Genomic DNA, 13,985 nt, shown 5'->3' on the forward strand with positions numbered 1-13,985 from the left:
GGCTGTGCAGGTTTTCCCCAAGAACTGGGAGCTCTTGTCTTCCTTTGCTTAAAATGTCTTGCTCTGCTTTGCTTGAAGTATCTTATTCTATTTTACCTATATGAAATGTCATGTTATTTTTTAACCATTGTTCTCTTTACTTTTGCATTTAAAAGATGTTGTATTGTAATTGCAGGAATGCTTGCTCTAAGAGTAAATGTGAGTGTCCCTAGGTAACATTTTCCTTGGTGTAACTTGTTTCTCATGATGCATTTATAGATGTGTTTTCTCTCTCTCTCTGTCAGTCCATTAATTGAGATACAGAGAATATCATGACAGCTGTATGATTATCTGGATTCTGTATTTTGTACTTTATGTCTCTATTCTGCGGTTTCTTTGAAGTTGCATCTTCTCATTAAACTGCCATTGTATTCTGCCTCCAATTCCATGTCTCATATGTCTGTTTTCTTCATTTTTGGAGCAAGCGTTCCTAGGCACCCCGGCTCAAATTAAGGTGCCCCTTTTGTCCCTGACTCACTCTCCTGCTCAGTTCTGTGGTGGCTCCCGGGGCTCTGGGGACCGCCCCTAGCTTCCTTGACCCGTAATAGATCTTCCCTCCAACAGCCTCTCTTGCAAGTCCTGTATTGTTGGTTTGTTGCCCCTGCCCCCCTTTCCACTGCCCTCCATAGTCTGTTGTGCTTCCACGGCCCTTCCTGCCTGCTCAGTGTGGTTAAATTGTTGCCTTTGCACCCTCCTACCTGCCTTCAATTTTCAGAGTCCGTGCCCCTGGCCTCTGCCTCTCAACAGTATCCTAATGAACAACTAGATTGCTAACATTCTATATTTATTACAAAAGTGTGGAACGCCTGACATCATCTTAATGTAATCAAAACTGTAATACCTAGAGCATTCCTTTAGAAATTACATATATGAGAGGGTCTTATTGGCTTCAAAATTATGGTTAGTGCTCTAAAAGACTAAAATAAGGACATATTTTCAAATAGCGACAAAGCACTTTTAAATTATTTGTTATCTTTATGTTTTTTTATCTAGTTGACAACTTGATTAAATGTTGCACTTAGGGGAGAGGATGTGGTGTTACTTCCAGAACTGCAGACTTTGCAACTGGGGAACCAGGTTGAAGTTTCTGCTTCAGCTCGACATTCTGTGATTCTGGTCAAATCACTTAGTCTCCCCATGTCTACAACCAAAATGAATTTGTTCTTGTGTGATGTAACCAATGCTCATGTAAAGCACTCCAATACCTGACAAGTCTGCACTATATAACACTGCAAAAACACAAAATAATAAGTGTTTTGCACACTTCTGTCATTGGGCTATATTTGGGCTATATCTGGGTGATTTTGGGCTACATTTGGGCTCTTTTGTCTCCGGTGGCCATCTTGGGAGATTTATTTGTTATGAAGTTTCCTAATTTCCTCATGTACTGCAGTCTCCTCAGTCGGAAATGCTTTCAGTTTTTTACTTTGATTCCATCATGAAGGTATTCAGATATGTCACACATTTGCCATAAATTCTGAATGTTAGCACTCTAGTTGCTCATTAGATCACTGTAGTAAAACTACTGTTCACCATGGAAGTCTGCTCCTGGTATTAAAAGTGCATGTTTCAGTCTGCATGTCAGAATTTTTTAATGAAATAGAAGAGGATTTGAGAAGTCACTCAAAATGTGCCCTCATTTTCTTTCTTCAGCATTAATCATAATTTCTATGGCAAAATGAACCCCCTCATTGTGTTCCTTTTTAAATTAAATGTTTTAAGTGTTACCAGTTTATTCCAATCAAGATGGCTTCAGGTGTGCCATACTTTTGTCTTAATGAAGACAGTAAGTGCTCTAGTTGTTTTTAAGAACATTCTTGGACATTCTGTCATTGAGCTATACTTGGGCTACATCTGGGTGATATTTGGGCTACATTTGGGCTCTTTTGTCTCTGGTGGCCATCTTGGGAGACTTATTTGTTATGAAGTTTCCTAATTTCCTCATTTACTGCAGTCTCCTCAGTAGGAAATACTTTCAGTTTTTTACTTTGATTCCATCAAGAAGGCATTCACATGTGTCACACATTTGCCATAAAATCAGAATGTTAGCACTCTTTTTGCTCATTAGATCACTGTAGTAAAGCTACTGCTCACCAGGGAAATCTGCTGCTGGTATTGAAAGTGCATGTTTCAGTCTGCATGTCAGAATTTTTTAATGAAATAGAAGAGGATTTGAGAAGTCACTCAAAATGTGCCCTAATTTTTCTTTCTGCAGCACTAATCATACTTTTTATGGAAAAATTAACCCCCTCATTTTGTTCCTTTTAAAATTAAATGTTTTAAGAGTTACCACTTTAATCCAAGCAAGATGGCTTCAGGTGTGCCATACATTTATCATAAGTAGGACGGTTAGCGCTCTAGTAGTTCTTTGGAACACTCTGGAAAGCTGCAGTAGAACACAAAGGAATCAACTGACAGTCTCTGCCCTTGTTGGATGTACATGTTTTACTGAGAATGTCAGACTTCATTCTCACATGACTGAGAAAGATAATGTGAATTTACAGAAAATAAGCTCTCAGTTTAGCTTATAGATCACCTTCCAAACCTCTGTGGTAAAAGCATGAGAAAATATTTTTCTCTCAATCATGATATCCCAGCAGAAGGCTTTTTCACATGGTGAAATCACCTTAGAACATACCACAATTCCTAAAATGAGTATGGTACCATCAACAAATGATTTATAATGTAACTAAAGTCTTAAAACCTTCTATTAACTGCAATGCTTTTTAATGAGGTGCTATCATGTATATTGGTCCCAAGATGGCTGCCAACACTTCTTGGATGAAGTGCTGACAGCCAATCAGATCTCAGGATGAGATGTGTGGTTAGGCTCCGCCCACATATATATATTGATTTAAATGCTATTTTCTCAGGAACTACTGAACAGATTTACACCAGACCTACAAAAGGCACTTCCTTGACCTGAGGACTACCTCTCTGCCAAATTTCAAGTAACTCTGTTTAGCCGTTCGGGCTGTAGCTGTGTCTAAAGGTCCTATGGAAAAATGCATGGGAAAAACGCGTTTTGGGACCCCCCTTTTTTCTCAGCCCCCGCTTGACGAATCCCCCCGAGACTTTCAGGGTAGGAGCGGAGCGTAGCGCCCCACCTATTTTGAAAATTTCGCGTGGATTCATCGACCGGCGCCAAAGTTATTCCAAATAGAATGTTGCGGATTTCCTATGGAAACAGGGTCCTAACTATAACTATCTACTGGCGACCGCCAGTAGATAATATATATATATATATATATATACATATATATATATATATATATATATATATATATATATATATATATATATATATATATATATTACCTACTGGCGGTCGCCAGTAGGTAGTTATAGTTAGGACCACGTTTCCATAGGAAAACCTCAACATTCTATTTTGAATAACTTTGGCGCCGGTCGACGAATCCTCGTGAATTTCTCAAAATAGGTGGGGCGCTACGCTCCGCTCCTACCCTGAAAGTCTCGGGGGGATCCGTCAAGCGGGGGCTGAGATAAAAGGGGGGTCCCAAAACGCGTTTTTCCCATGCATTTTTCCATAGGACCTTTAGAACGAGCTACAGCCCGAACGGCTGAACAGAATTACTCAAAATTTGGCAGAGAGGTAGTCCCTAAGTCAAGGAAGTGCCTTTTGTAGGTTTGGTGTAAATCTGTTCAGTAGATTCTGAGAAAATAGCCTTTAAATCAATATATATATCTGAGCCCGCTTACGGTACGCTTACCGTACGCTTACGGTAAGCGTACGGCGGCGTGCGCGAGCGCGATTCTGATTGGCTGTTAGATCTTAGTAAACATTCGAATCGGCCGAAACCAGGAAGCGGCGGCCGCCATTTTGTGTATTTCACTCTGAAAAAAAAGAGTGAAAACAAGGAAAGGGGGCAATGAGGAGAGTTACAGACCCCCTAACATTTGTAAGGGGGTCAAAGAAGGACAGAAAAGTACAAAAAAAACATTTATTGATTTTAAAAAAAATCACGGGGTACGCGTACGGTAAGCTTACGGTAAGCGTACGGTAAAAAAATAAAAATAGATAAATGAAAAGCAGATTTAAGAGTTTAGAAATTAGGGAGCTCTAAAAAGAGCTGTTGTGTTTATGAAGTCATTTTTTTAGTGGTACCTACAAGTAAGTACCGATGCAGAGTCTAAGGTCCAAGAGGAAGACTCTGTTCCCTTCATCATTGAAGTGCACACCATCTCCTCTATAAATGTCTTGCATGTCATAACGCAAGTTGTTGTGGTAAATGGCACCCATACCATAGTCACGGAGGAAAGCAGAAACAGATTTGTTGACGTGCTTTCTTGCTTTGTCAATCTGTGGACAGAAATGATTGGACCAGTTCCATTTTTGCCTTTGGCATATGTTGGAAAACACAAAGGCAGTTTTAGGGAAAAGTGTAAACAGTTGTGCAAAGGTGTCCTTCATAAGCATTTCCAGACCTACCCCAGTCAAAGTGCCTAGGTCATTGCCACCACAGTGCACTATTATGAGGTCAGGGTGTTGGATTTGAATGAAGGATTTCACCAATGGCATCAATTGGTGCCACTTTAACCCTCTCTGACCAATCCATTTAATGTCTACATTTGGCAAAGCAAGGTCTCTCACCATATCTGTTTTCTCTGCAAACTTTTCACTCCAGAAGACATAGCTGTGCCCTACAATCCACACTGTGAACATCTTCAAAGGAGAACTGGATGCACTCAGGAGGTGTCTTTCAGTAGAATGGCAATATGAAAAGAAAGACAGTTTGGAAATGGAGGCATACATATTTTTTAGAAAACAAAAAGAACTGATTGGCTGTTTCATACCATTCTAGAAAAAAAACTAGGCTGTATGTGAAAATTAATACAAGCATGTTTTGTATTGGTACAAAAAAATGTGTAACCAAAGAACAGTACTATGGATTTGCTGTTAGGTTTGAAAAGTCAAGCACTCTTGCTCTGTGGAATTGAAACATTGTGTGTCGAACTTCTGACCTAACTGAACACAGCAGTGTTCCATGAGCTGTTGCTATGGTAGCAGGCAGAAGTCAAGTTGGGGGAAGGGTACTAGGCAGAAGTCAAGTTGGGGGCAGGGTACTTTTGGAAAAGGGTTGGTTTTCAACCAATAGAAATGTGTGATTACATTTAAAAAAAAGGGGGAAGCACTGAGATTTGAAACTTACATGTATATGTGTGGAAAAATAGAGGGAAAGTTTGCCATTATCTGGTTCTGCTGAGAGGAGACAGGTGAACAGAACAGAGATCCTGGCTCTGATAATCTGCTGTTTGAGTGTCACATTTCTTTCAGAACTAACTAATTTTAAAGGTGAGTTTTCAGTTTGAGAGGGTATGTATGTGGTAACTTAAGAAATGAATAATAGAAATGGGAATTGTTTTTGTTGTAGTTACACATGGTGGTTTCATAATGTGTCAGTGTGTAAAAGTGATTTACATTTGCCCCTGAAAAAATAAAAGAGCAGTAAGTGTGCTTTGAAATTGGCAAAGAAATTTCGTTTTGGCACTAATGTGAAAACATGACTCTGTGTGCATAGAAGAATTATAGACAGAGATTTATTGCGTCTTGCTCTGGTGATTTCACAGTTGCATTAGATGGAAAGGGGGAGCGAATTTTTGGGGGAAGAAGCAGAGGCTTAGCACACACCCATGTCCTTGCCGTGTATAGTCATGCACAGTATGTACAAGCCAGTGGGGTTTTCAGGTTTAAGTCTGTAATGCAAATACATTCAGCATCACTAAGGCTGGTTGCCCTTGGTGGAGTGTAGGCAGTCACAGAGAATGCACATGGTGGTGGTCTGAAAAAAAAAGAGCTTGGACACGTGCAATTAAATAAAGCAAAAATAGTGGTTTCATAATGTGTCAGTCTGTAAAAGTGATTTCAAATTGTAAAAAGAGATTTTCACTTGCCCCTGAAAAAATAAAAGAGCAGTAAGTGTGCTTTGAAATTGGCAAAGAAATTTCGTTTTGGCACTAATGTGAAAACATGACTCTGTGTGCATAGAAGAATTATAGACAGAGATTTATTGCGTCTTGCTCTGGTGATTTCACAGTTGCATTAGATGGAAAGGGGGAGCGAATTTTTGGGGGAAGAAGCAGAGGCTTAGCACACACCCATGTCCTTGCCATGTATAGTCATGCACAGTATGTACAAGCCAGTGGGGTTTTCAGGTTTAAGTCTGTAATGCAAATACATTCAGCATCACTAAGGCTGGTTGCCCTTGGTGGAGTGTAGGCAGTCACAGAGAATGCACATGGTGGTGGTCTGAAAAAAAAAGAGCTTGGACACGTGCAATTAAATAAAGCAAAAATAGTGGTTTCATAATGTGTCAGTCTGTAAAAGTGATTTCAAATTGTAAAAAGAGATTTTCACTTGCCCCTGAAAAAATAAAAGAGCAGTAAGTGTGCTTTGAAATTGGCAAAGAAATTTCGTTTTGGCACTAATGTGAAAACATGACTCTGTGTGCATAGAAGAATTATAGACAGAGATTTATTGCGTCTTGCTCTGGTGATTTCACAGTTGCATTAGATGGAAAGGGGGAGCGAATTTTTGGGGGAAGAAGCAGAGGCTTAGCACACACCCATGTCCTTGCCGTGTATAGTCATGCACAGTATGTACAAGCCAGTGGGGTTTTCAGGTTTAAGTCTGTAATGCAAATACATTCAGCATCACTAAGGCTGGTTGCCCTTGGTGGAGTGTAGGCAGTCACAGAGAATGCACATGGTGGTGGTCTGAAAAAAAAAGAGCTTGGACACGTGCAATTAAATAAAGCAAAAATAGTGGTTTCATAATGTGTCAGTCTGTAAAAGTGATTTCAAATTGTAAAAAGAGATTTTCACTTGCCACAGAAAAAATAAAAGAGCAGTAAGTGTGCTTTGAAATTGGCAAAGAAATTTCGTTTTGGCACTAATGTGAAAACATGACTCTGTGTGCATAGAAGAATTATAGACAGAGATTTATTGCGTCTTGCTCTGGTGATTTCACAGTTGCATTAGATGGAAAGGGGGAGCGAATTTTTGGGGGAAGAAGCAGAGGCTTAGCACACACCCATGTCCTTGCCGTGTATAGTCATGCACAGTATGTACAAGCCAGTGGGGTTTTCAGGTTTAAGTCTGTAATGCAAATACATTCAGCATCACTAAGGCTGGTTGCCCTTGGTGGAGTGTAGGCAGTCACAGAGAATGCACATGGTGGTGGTCTGAAAAAAAAAGAGCTTGGACACGTGCAATTAAATAAAGCAAAAATAGTGGTTTCATAATGTGTCAGTCTGTAAAAGTGATTTCAAATTGTAAAAAGAGATTTTCACTTGCCCCTGAAAAAATAAAAGAGCAGTAAGTGTGCTTTGAAATTGGCAAAGAAATTTCGTTTTGGCACTAATGTGAAAACATGACTCTGTGTGCATAGAAGAATTATAGACAGAGATTTATTGCGTCTTGCTCTGGTGATTTCACAGTTGCATTAGATGGAAAGGGGGAGCGAATTTTTGGGGGAAGAAGCAGAGGCTTAGCACACACCCATGACCTTGCCGTGTATAGTCATGCACAGTATGTACAAGCCAGTGGGGTTTTCAGGTTTAAGTCTGTAATGCAAATACATTCAGCATCACTAAGGCTGGTTGCCCTTGGTGGAGTGTAGGCAGTCACAGAGAAAGCACATGGTGGTGGTCTGAAAAAAAAACAGCTTGGACACGTGCAATTAAATAAAGCAAAAATAGTGGTTTCATAATGTGTCAGTCTGTAAAAGTGATTTCAAATTGTAAAAAGAGATTTTCACTTGCCCCTGAAAAAATAAAAGAGCAGTAAGTGTGCTTTGAAATTGGCAAAGAAATTTCGTTTTGGCACTAATGTGAAAACATGACTCTGTGTGCATAGAAGAATTATAGACAGAGATTTATTGCGTCTTGCTCTGGTGATTTCACAGTTGCATTAGATGGAAAGGGGGAGCGAATTTTTGGGGGAAGAAGCAGAGGCTTAGCACACACCCATGTCCTTGCCGTGTATAGTCATGCACAGTATGTACAAGCCAGTGGGGTTTTCAGGTTTAAGTCTGTAATGCAAATACATTCAGCATCACTAAGGCTGGTTGCCCTTGGTGGAGTGTAGGCAGTCACAGAGAATGCACATGGTGGTGGTCTGAAAAAAAAACAGCTTGGACACGTGCAATTAAATAAAGCAAAAATAGTGGTTTCATAATGTGTCAGTCTGTAAAAGTGATTTCAAATTGTAAAAAGAGATTTTCACTTGCCCCTGAAAAAATAAAAGAGCAGTAAGTGTGCTTTGAAATTGGCAAAGAAATTTCGTTTTGGCACTAATGTGAAAACATGACTCTGTGTGCATAGAAGAATTATAGACAGAGATTTATTGCGTCTTGCTCTGGTGATTTCACAGTTGCATTAGATGGAAAGGGGGAGCGAATTTTTGGGGGAAGAAGCAGAGGCTTAGCACACACCCATGACCTTGCCGTGTATAGTCATGCACAGTATGTACAAGCCAGTGGGGTTTTCAGGTTTAAGTCTGTAATGCAAATACATTCAGCATCACTAAGGCTGGTTGCCCTTGGTGGAGTGTAGGCAGTCACAGAGAATGCACATGGTGGTGGTCTGAAAAAAAAAGAGCTTGGACACGTGCAATTAAATAAAGCAAAAATAGTGGTTTCATAATGTGTCAGTCTGTAAAAGTGATTTCAAATTGTAAAAAGAGATTTTCACTTGCCACAGAAAAAATAAAAGAGCAGTAAGTGTGCTTTGAAATTGGCAAAGAAATTTCGTTTTGGCACTAATGTGAAAACATGACTCTGTGTGCATAGAAGAATTATAGACAGAGATTTATTGTGTCTTGCTCTGGTGATTTCACAGTTGCATTAGATGGAAAGGGGGAGCGAATTTTTGGGGGAAGAAGCAGAGGCTTAGCACACACCCATGACCTTGCCGTGTATAGTCATGCACAGTATGTACAAGCCAGTGGGGTTTTCAGGTTTAAGTCTGTAATGCAAATACATTCAGCATCACTAAGGCTGGTTGCCCTTGGTGGAGTGTAGGCAGTCACAGAGAATGCACATGGTGGTGGTCTGAAAAAAAAAGAGCTTGGACACGTGCAATTAAATAAAGCAAAAATAGTGGTTTCATAATGTGTCAGTCTGTAAAAGTGATTTCAAATTGTAAAAAGAGATTTTCACTTGCCCCTGAAAAAATAAAAGAGCAGTAAGTGTGCTTTGAAATTGGCAAAGAAATTTCGTTTTGGCACTAATGTGAAAACATGACTCTGTGTGCATAGAAGAATTATAGACAGAGATTTATTGCGTCTTGCTCTGGTGATTTCACAGTTGCATTAGATGGAAAGGGGGAGCGAATTTTTGGGGGAAGAAGCAGAGGCTTAGCACACACCCATGTCCTTGCCGTGTATAGTCATGCACAGTATGTACAAGCCAGTGGGGTTTTCAGGTTTAAGTCTGTAATGCAAATACATTCAGCATCACTAAGGCTGGTTGCCCTTGGTGGAGTGTAGGCAGTCACAGAGAATGCACATGGTGGTGGTCTGAAAAAAAAACAGCTTGGACACGTGCAATTAAATAAAGCAAAAATAGTGGTTTCATAATGTGTCAGTCTGTAAAAGTGATTTCAAATTGTAAAAAGAGATTTTCACTTGCCCCTGAAAAAATAAAAGAGCAGTAAGTGTGCTTTGAAATTGGCAAGGAAATTTCGTTTTGGCACTAATGTGAAAACATGACTCTGTGTGCATAGAAGAATTATAGACAGAGATTTATTGCGTCTTGCTCTGGTGATTTCACAGTTGCATTAGATGGAAAGGGGGAGCGAATTTTTGGGGGAAGAAGCAGAGGCTTAGCACACACCCATGTCCTTGCCGTGTATAGTCATGCACAGTATGTACAAGCCAGTGGGGTTTTCAGGTTTAAGTCTGTAATGCAAATACATTCAGCATCACTAAGGCTGGTTGCCCTTGGTGGAGTGTAGGCAGTCACAGAGAATGCACATGGTGGTGGTCTGAAAAAAAAGCAGCTTGGACACGTGCAATTAAATAAAGCAAAAATAGTGGTTTCATAATGTGTCAGTCTGTAAAAGTGATTTCAAATTGTAAAAAGAGATTTTCACTTGCCCCTGAAAAAATAAAAGAGCAGTAAGTGTGCTTTGAAATTGGCAAAGAAATTTCGTTTTGGCACTAATGTGAAAACATGACTCTGTGTGCATAGAAGAATTATAGACAGAGATTTATTGCGTCTTGCTCTGGTGATTTCACAGTTGCATTAGATGGAAAGGGGGAGCGAATTTTTGGGGGAAGAAGCAGAGGCTTAGCACACACCCATGTCCTTGCCGTGTATAGTCATGCACAGTATGTACAAGCCAGTGGGGTTTTCAGGTTTAAGTCTGTAATGCAAATACATTCAGCATCACTAAGGCTGGTTGCCCTTGGTGGAGTGTAGGCAGTCACAGAGAATGCACATGGTGGTGGTCTGAAAAAAAAGCAGCTTGGACACGTGCAATTAAATAAAGCAAAAATAGTGGTTTCATAATGTGTCAGTCTGTAAAAGTGATTTCAAATTGTAAAAAGAGATTTTCACTTGCCCCTGAAAAAATAAAAGAGCAGTAAGTGTGCTTTGAAATTGGCAAAGAAATTTCGTTTTGGCACTAATGTGAAAACATGACTCTGTGTGCATAGAAGAATTATAGACAGAGATTTATTGCGTCTTGCTCTGGTGATTTCACAGTTGCATTAGATGGAAAGGGGGAGCGAATTTTTGGGGGAAGAAGCAGAGGCTTAGCACACACCCATGTCCTTGCCGTGTATAGTCATGCACAGTATGTACAAGCCAGTGGGGTTTTCAGGTTTAAGTCTGTAATGCAAATACATTCAGCATCACTAAGGCTGGTTGCTCTTGGTGGAGTGTAGCACTGTGGACATGGGCTTTTTAAAAAATCTGAAAAGTGGTTTCATAATGTGACAGTTTGTAAAAGAGATTTTCACTTGCCCAAAAAAAAGAGCAGTTTGTGTGAATTCAAATTGGCAAAGAAATTTCGTTTTGTGACTATTGTGAAAAGAAATTTAGTAATATATTTAAATACAATAACGGTTTTTTTTTTTAGTTTTTTTCAGGTATTGCTGAAGAACAGTGAACAAAATTTAAGATGCCTACAAAATCTCGAGTTCAAAAAACGCTAAAAAAAAAACTATATTTGAAGACAACTGGAGGACCAAAGTTAGTAGAAGATGCTGATGTTGGGAAAAAGAAAAAATCTTCTGGTAAGCAAAAAAACCAATTTCTAAACAAATTATTCAAAACAAAGAAAAATGTACAAAATGTCTGTTCTCGGAAAAATGTAACAAAAAATAGAGAACAGCAAAAAATTGAGAATTTAGTTAATGCAAATATACCTTCTGCAATTGAAAAGTTTAACATAAACAGAAAAACAGCATTTAAAGAGATACGTAGAAAAATGTTTCAGAGAAGAGTTATGTCCAATTTGATAAAGGATATAAAGAAATATAAGCAAAAGGCAAAATATTACAAGAGAAAAAAAGAAATTGAAGCCATTGCAGCAAAGGCATTAGAATTAAAAAGGAAACTATTCATTTTAATTTTGAATAGGATGCGTACATTAGATAAAATGGTTAATGTACTGAAATCACAAAGCAAAAGCAAAAGAGTAGTGAACAGAACAAACTTTTGTAAAGTTTTTTTAGGAAAGTGGATGCATAGTTCAAGTAGTGAACCTTTTTTTAATGAAGAGAGCTATTTTCAAAGTAATAGTTTGCTGCATGCAGTTGACACCAGAGGTCGTTCATACGAAGTAAAAAATGGTTGCATAATGGAGAAGGAGATAATGGTTCCAAGAGATGAGGTACAAGTGATGGCAGATGAGGCAATGGGGAGACGTCCTAAAGCCCCAGTGTACACTTGGAATTGTAGTAGTATTTGCACTGTGCGTCAGGAATCTATTGACAGATTTCGAGAGTTTCTAAGAGAATATAGTAAAAAAAGTGTAAAACAAAAGATTAAGGTGCTTCAAAGTCTGGATACATGCAGAGTGAGAGAGAATACTGGTTTGCAGGGTCATTCTCTTGCTTGTCTATCTAGAAAAGTGTGCAATAGTGTTTTCCATCATTTTAGGATGCTGGCTGTTCATCATACTGAAATGAGAAAGTTTGTGAGACGGTTGTATTTTGCCAAAAGTCCAGCAATAAAGTTAAATGAATTGAATAGGGCTCTGTTCCGAGGAACGGTATCAGATGTAGAGAAGGTTGTTGATGAAATTCAGTTTTGTTACTTTGGTCCTGAACAAAACAGTGCAGAGAAGGACACAGTAAATGAGGCAGAAGTGGAAGAGAATGTAGAACCTTGTGTAAGTAAGACATTTAATGATCACATAACAAAATTTGCAATAATCTCTAATGAAAGACCAAATGTTACTTGTATTTGTTGCCGCAGAACTCATTATAGAAAACAAACTAGGAATGTTGATCTCTACAGAAAGAGTGAAAATGAAGATAATTATAAGTGGATGGATTTTGCCACATATATATTTCTTGAAAATTGTTTTGAATTGGGTGAAGTTCAGCGTATTTGTAAATACTGCTACAACAAGTTAGAGGAAAATAGAATGCCGACCAGAGCTGTACATAATAATTTAGAATTGGATGCTATTCCTGCTGAACTTTCTGAATTAAATACATATGAGTCTATACTCATTCAATGTGTTCATCCGTTCCAGACCATAGTACGTATGGAGCCCAAAACTGGTAAATTACCTCCTTCAGATTTACTGAGAGGTTTAAAAGGTAGAGTGGTGTATTTGCCCTTGGATTTGAAAAAAAATATGGAAACTATTGATGCGGATACTTTGGAAACTGAACCATTAATTATTCTGGTTAATGGTGTACCTACAAAGAATAAGAAGATTTGGCAGGAGCTGGTAGATGTGCGGAAAGTACAAAGAGCAAATTTGTATTTGAAAAAAAATAACAAATGGTATGAATCAATTTATATAGAAGAAGAAGAAGAAGAAGATTTACAAGGAGACACAGAAACACCAACTGGACAAATTGAAAAAGTGGACAAGTCAAAGGAAGAAGAAATTTATGAACATTTTAGCATACATCCTCTCCATTCGAAAGAAGTTATGGGAGACAATATTGATCTCTTTCAGATGAAGAAAGCAAAAGGAAATCCCGTGAGTGTATGGGAGGAGAGCTTGGAAGCTCGATGTTTTCCCCAGCTGTTTCCTAAAGGAAAAGGAGGACGATACGATGAACGTCCAGAACAGATTCCAGCTTCAGAGTATCGAACTACAAGACTATATGCTGAAGATCCCAGATTTCGACAAAGTATTCCTTATTTGTTCCATCTTTTATTTGAAAGCGACTTGTCTGCACTGTCTTATGCAGTAAATCACATTTTAAAAAGTGGAGTACATTTACAAAATGTGTCTGCTAAGGATTTTATGGAGAAAGTGCAGCACCGAGATGATCATTTGGAAACACAACTGATCAATCTGATGGCTTGTCAGCGTGGGACAAATGAATATTGGTACCGACGCCATGGTGAACTAAAATGCATGTTACGCAATTTAGGAACACCAACATGGTTCCTTACCCTAAGCTGTGCCGAGTACGCTTGGGATGATTTACTGGATTTTCTACGAGAGGCCAATTCAAACATTAAAAACATCGAATACAAGACAGCAGGAGAACTGTGCTCATTGGATCCGGTTAATGTTTGCAGATATTTCAATCATAGATTTGAGGCTATGATGTCCTTCATCTGCAATAAAAAAAATCCACCCCTTGGAGAAGTAGTGGATTTCTTTTGGAGAAAAGAGTACCAGGCAAGAGGTGCTCCTCATATTCATATGCTGCTGTGGATCAAGGATGCCCCAAAGTTTGGAACAGATACTGATGAAGCAGTGTTATCTTACATTGAAGAATATGCA

Source organism: Triturus cristatus, chromosome 2_2 (assembly GCF_964204655.1).
Source record: "Triturus cristatus chromosome 2_2, aTriCri1.1, whole genome shotgun sequence".
NCBI lineage: Eukaryota > Metazoa > Chordata > Amphibia > Caudata > Salamandridae > Triturus > Triturus cristatus.